The 6,244-nt window shown below is 44.7% G+C and overlaps 1 non-coding gene across 1 annotated transcript; it reads left to right on the top strand.

Moving 5' to 3' along the window:
• The first annotated feature begins 4,120 nt into the window (after positions 1-4,120).
• trnaq-cug (transfer RNA glutamine (anticodon CUG)) lies at positions 4,121-4,192 on the top strand. Its single transcript has one exon. It is a non-coding gene; the product is annotated as a tRNA-Gln (tRNA).
• The last annotated feature ends 2,052 nt before the right edge of the window (positions 4,193-6,244 follow it).

Here is a 6,244-nt window from a genome sequence, read left to right as displayed (position 1 = left end):
GACTGTTTATCAAGGAAGAGAACCGTGAAGTGAATAGATTACAGAACAGAGACTACGTTGTCTCCTTCATGCAACTGCCCGTCTACCTTGCTGACAAAGAGATTTTAAATAAACTGGAGGGATGGGGAGTTTCCCCAATTTCAAAAAGAAAGCGGCGTTTTTATCCGGGCACCAGCATTGAGGACGGGATGAGATATGTAAAGACGCGGTTCCCGAAGGAGGTGGCCTCCCTCCCTTACAGCACGAAAATAGAAAGTCAGCGAGTGATAAATCGGGCTAAAATCGTGCAGTGTGAACTCGGCATAAGTAATCCTGAAGACATTGATTAGCTTGTTCAGGTGTGTTTGATTAGGGTTGGAGCTGAACTCTGCAGGACTGCGGCTCTCTAGATCCGAACTTGCCTACCCCTGGTCTAGGGGTATTATTCTCGCTTTGGGTGTGAGAGGTCCGGGGTTCAGATCCTGGACGAGCCCACCTGCAGCTTTGAAACTGCAGTTTTTGAGGAGCAGTTGTCGTCCTGCTCTCTTTGGCTCAATTTCACGGCAGTGTTAGGTACTTGTCTTTCAACGTCGATGTCTTGTCCTTCTACTTGGTCTCTTACCTATTGCTCGCGTTGCATTGAGTGGGTCACTCAGTCGGTTACAAACTATTACACTGAGGCTGAAATATCTCAGATGGGAGAGCATTAGACTGAAGATGTAAAGGTCGCTGGTTTGGTCCCGGGTTTTGGCAGAGGGGAGCAGGGAGTGCTTTTTGGACACAATTCAGATGCTTCGCCTCCTTCTGAGTCATTACTACACTGCAAACAGAAGGGCAGACGCCCCTGCTGCTGCTTGGTTCCATGCTGTAATGGTTAGCACTCTGGACTCTGAATCCAGCGATTTGTGTTCAAATCTCGGTTCAACTTGCCAGCTTTTGCTTGGCAAAGAGGCGCTTATGTCACAACCTTCTCTGTGGCACAGTGTGTTGAAAGGGAGTACTACAGTCGCCTCCTTTACCCCAGTCGCACCTGTGATGAATCTGACATGGTGAGTGTTCCCAAAGAATCTAGAACACACATTAAACTGAACAGGAACAATGTAGAACTAAGTTTAGCAGACTAGTGTCACCGTTACCTTCTGTGAAGAAGCATTACAAACCTCAGACAGTTTTTCTTCAGAGAAAACAGCATGATGTGTGTGGCAGTACCACAATGTAGTCTTCTGCCGTTTAATTCAGCTCATGTATTTTGTTGTTGATATTTTATTATTATTATTTTTTATTTAGTCATTTATTAGATGCTTTTATCCAAAGCGGCTTACAAATGAGGACAACAGAAGCAATCAATTGTAGTATTAAAACGACTAAAAACAGATCAAAAATTAAAAGCTAAAACTTTATAAATAGTACCTATACACATTTTAAAAATAAAGAGATTAAATAAAAATGACAAATGAAACAGAAGTGAAACAAATACTAGGAAAGAGGAGAAATAAAAAGCGATACTTATCCTTTGCCGGAGTCCCTGCCCGGTGGAGTCGCACGGTAGAGTCGATGGTAACTAAGCTTTTTTTTATACCCGTCTAACAAAATACTAAATTAATAAACTAAATTAATATTTTCTCCACAACAAATGGCCAAGCAAGCGCAGACACTGACAAGATACGCGATACAGAACGAGACCAAACGTGATATCAGCACGTCTCCACACAGTAAACAAAACAAGCGTTTCCTAGCAACGACAACTGCACTAAACACTAATGAGACAAGTAAATACACTTACGAGCTGCTTTTAACTTCCGCTGATAAAGACTGATTCTCTCAAAGACTATTTCCTTACACTGTTTTCTGCTGGCGCTTGAACACACTTTCCTTATTTTCTCCACAACAAATGGCCAAGCAAGCGCAGACACTGACAAGATACGTGATACAGAACGAGACCAAACGCGATAATCTATTATATTTTAATCTACATTATACTGCGAAGGCAGTCCAAGCTAGTGCAGGTACGGCAAAATCGAGTTTCTCAGAAATCCGGCCAGTTGTATGAGCCCTCTTTCTGCGCTTGCCAGCTACAGAGGCAGGATGTCTGAGCGACTGAAGCATCGAGCACAGTGAAATAAGTTGCCAGGCAGCCTCCATCGCAGAAGTCCTAGTGGCTCTTTGGTCTAGAGTTATGAGTCTCACTTAGGGTGCGAGAGGTCCCGGGTTCAAATCCTGGACGAACCTGCTTCAGAGTCTGTTTTTTGAGCAATATCCATAAATCAAGCACTGTGAAATAAATGGCTGGGGGAGACTCCAGAATCATGCACGTGGTGGCTCGTTCTTCTAGGGTTATGATTCTCGATTGGGTTGCGAGAGGTCCCAGGTTCAAATTCTGGACGAGCCTGCCTCTGTCTTTGGTGTCTCTTTCCTTGAGCAGTATACATACTTGCTGACTTCTCTGGGCCAATCACAAGCCACTGTCAAGTAAGACTAGTGCTGCTTCTGTGCATATTCAAGCCCGCATCTCCCTGTTCTTCTTTGTTCCTCGTCTGCAAGTTAAACATGGTCGACCACTCAGCTCGTTGGGTTAGAGTGCTTGCACTGAAATGAGGTGTTGTTTCTGAGATGGCTCAGATGGGCTGCGCTGAAGGGTAGCTGTCTGCAGTTGAACTCGAGCCTCGTGTCCTTTGCCTTGCCATTTTTCTGAGCGTGTTGAGCTCCAGGTTGTTGAGACTGCACCAGACAGCCAGCTCTTTAACCTCCTGTCTGTAAGCAGACTCGTCACCGTCCTGAATGAGGCCGATGAGTGTGGTGTCGTCTGCAAACTTCAGGAGCTTGACAGAGGGGTCTTTAGATGTGCAGTCATTGGTGTAGAGGGAGAAGAGCAATGGAGAGAGAACACAACCCTGAGGGGCTCCAGTGCTCATTATACGGGTGCTGGATGTGAGTTTTCCCAGCCTCACTAGCTGTTGCCTGTCTGTCAGGAAGCTGTTGATCCACTGACAGATGGAGGTGGGCATGGAAAGCTGAGTTAGTTTGGGCAGGAGGAGGTTTGGGATGATAGTGTTAAGGCCGAGCTGAAGTCCACAAACAGGATTCTCACATAAGTCCCTGGTCTGTCTAGATGTTGCAGAACATAATGCAGTGCCATTTTGACTGCATCGTCCACAGACCTGTTTGCTCTGTAGGCAAACTGAACAGGGTCCAGCAAGGGTCCAGTAATGTCCTTCAGGTGGGCCAGCGCCAGTTTTTCAAATGACTTCATGACGACAGATGTTAGAGCCACAGGCCTGTAGTCATTTAGTCATGTAATTTTGGATTTTATTTGGGATGAGGATGATGGTGGAGCATTTGAAGCATGAAGGGACTTCGCACAGCTCCAGTGATCTGTTGAAGATCTATGTGAAGATGGGGCCCAGCTGGTCAGCACAGGATTTCAGACAGGCTGGAGTAACACAATCTGGGACTGGTGCTTTTTTTACTTTTCTGCTTTCGGAAGACCTGGCGCACCTCGTCTTCACTGATTTGAGGTGCAGGTGTGGGGGAGAGGGGGGTTGCAGGAGGTGTGAATGGTTGTGTGGAGAGGTGTTCAGGGCGGGTGTGGGGTGTTTTTTCAAACCTGCAGTAGAACTCGTTCAGATCGTCTGCCAGTTGTTGATTCTCCACAGTGCTGGGGGATGGTGTCTTGTAGTTGGTGATCTCTTTCAGACTTTTCCCAACTGATGCTGAGTCGCTGGAAGTGAACTGAGTCCTTAGTTTTTCAGAATAATTCCTCTTTGCCACTCTGATCTCCTTTTCCAGTGTGTATTTGGCATGTTTATACAAGACATTGTCCCCCTTCCAGTAAGCATCTTCTTTGGCCTGATGGAGCTGTCTGAGTTTTGCAGTGAACCATGCATTTCAACGTCGATGTCTTGTCCTTCTACTTGGTCTCTTACCTACTGCTGGGTCGCTCAGTCGGTTACGGATTGGTACACTGAGGCCGAAATATTTCCCTGGTGCAATCCCGGGTTTCGGCAGAGGGGAGCATGGAGTGCTTTTTGGACACCATTCAGATGATCATGGGTCAGTTGCTTTTCTCAGCGCCTCCTTCTGAGTCATTTCTACACTGCAAACAGAAGGGTAGACGCCCCTGCTGCTGTTGCTGCAGCTGCTTGATTCCATGGTGTAACGGTTAGCACTCTGGACTCTGAATCCAGTAATCCGAGTTCAAATCTTGGTGGAACCTACCAGGTTTTGACTGGCAGTGCTTGGCAAAGAGGAGCCTACATCACAACCTTCTCTGTGGCAGTGTGTCTTGAAAGGGACTGCTACAGTGGCTGCCTTTAACCATGAATCTGACATGGGAGTGTTCCCAAAAAATCTAGAACACATATTAAACTGAACAGGAACAACGTTGAGCTAAATTTAGCAGACTGGTGTCACAGTTACCTTCTGTGAAGAAGCATTACAGACCTCAGACAGTTTTTCTTCAGCAAAAACAGCATGATGTGTGTGCCAGAGCCGCAATGTAGCCTTCTGCTGTTTAATTCAGCTAAAGTATTTTGTTGTTGATATTTTAATCTACATATTACTGAGAAGGCAGGCCAAGCTTGTGCAGGTACGGCAAAATCGAGTTTCTCAGAAATCTGGCCAGTTGCATGAGCCCTCTTCCTGCGCATGCCAGCTACAGAGGCAGGATGTCTGTGCAACTGAAGCATCGAGCACAGTGAAATATGTGGCCAGGCGGCCTTCACTGCAGAAGTCACAGTGGCTCGTTGGTCTATGGGTGTGATTCTCGCTTAGGGTGCGAGAGGACCCTGTTTCAAATTCCGGACGAGCCTGCTTTGGAGCTTCTTTTTTTAGCATTATCCATTATCAAGCAGGGTGAAATAAATGGCTGAGGGGGCCACCAGATTCATGCACTCCATGGCTCGTTGGTCTAGGAGTATGATTCTCGCTTATGGTGCGAGAGGTCTGGGGTTCAAATCCTGGACGAGCCCACTTTGGAGTCTCTTTTTTGAGCAATATCTGTAAATCATGCACGGTGAAATAAATGCCTGGGGGGCACTCCAGAATCATGCACGTGGTGGCTCGTTCTTCTAGGGCTATGATTCTCGCTTAGGGTGCGAGAGGTCCCAGGTTCAAATCCTGGATGAGCCCACCTCTGCCTTTGGTGCCTCTTTTCTTGAGCAGTATCCATCCTTGCTGACTTCTCTGGGCCAATCGCAAGCCACCGTCAAGTAAGACTAGCGCTGCTTCTGCGCATATTCAAGCCGGCATCTCACTGTTCTTCTTTGTTCCTCGTCTGCAAGTTAATCTTGGTTGACCACTTAGCTCGTTGGGGGGTTGGATGTAGTGTATAAAAATCATTAATATAATGTAAATATGAATATAAAGGGTTCTAAATATAATGTAAAATCTTTAGTTTTCTGTGAAACTACGTTGCAACAATTTGTTTTGTGAAAAAAGTTATAAGAAATTAATGTGAATTGAATTAAATTCAATTGAATTGTCTATGTAAAGTCTCCATAAACATGACCGGACATGTCCATGCCTCCAATAGTCCTTATCGTTTGACCTGTTAAAATATAATAAAAATGATTTAGTAACACGCAGTTGTGTAAGACACGAACCAAAACATGGCATTGTGTTATCAGTCCTTTTACACATTTTTTGTGTACTATCAATTTAAAGAGTGTATGGTTTATCGTGCATGCTGATTATATTTTAAAGTTGTTAAGCTAAATCAATGAGTTTATTAGTATGCTTTTTTCTTTCTATAGACTTATACTTTATACTTGTAGAACATATCCGCGTTTTTTATGTGTAGGCTAGTCAAAATTGGTCAGTCGTTACTCGTATCCAACATGAAGGATCAATGCATAAAAATGCGACCATAAACATCATTAACTAAAATGAACAAAGGACAATAATCAGCAATATGCGTTCACACAGATAACGTTATTTGAATGTTTCATTCACCGAATAATCTGTTCTTTGAAGCGGTTCATTGACCCAAACTCCCCGAAAGAATCGGTTCACGAAAATTAATCGGACTTTTCATCACTAACATCACCAAATTGTAACATTGCAACAGGGAAGGACCGTATACTTCACAAATAGTGCGGAGATGCCAGTCTTTTTATATAGGGTATCTGAGCATGCGTATATTTTATATATTATTTAGACCGCTGCCCTGTATGAGTATTCTGGGGTCTTGCCCCCGGCGGCCATGTTTGAAGTCTGAGGTTTATGCTGGGATTTGTAGTTCCAGGACCTAGAAGTCTGTAGCGTTTGA

Source organism: Sinocyclocheilus rhinocerous, unplaced genomic scaffold (genome assembly GCF_001515625.1).
Source record: "Sinocyclocheilus rhinocerous isolate Xijiao unplaced genomic scaffold, SAMN03320098_v1.1 scaffold2473, whole genome shotgun sequence".
NCBI classification, from domain to species: domain Eukaryota; kingdom Metazoa; phylum Chordata; class Actinopteri; order Cypriniformes; family Cyprinidae; genus Sinocyclocheilus; species Sinocyclocheilus rhinocerous.
Note: the sequence above shows the minus strand (reverse complement) of the source record. Positions and strands in the feature narration are given on the sequence as shown.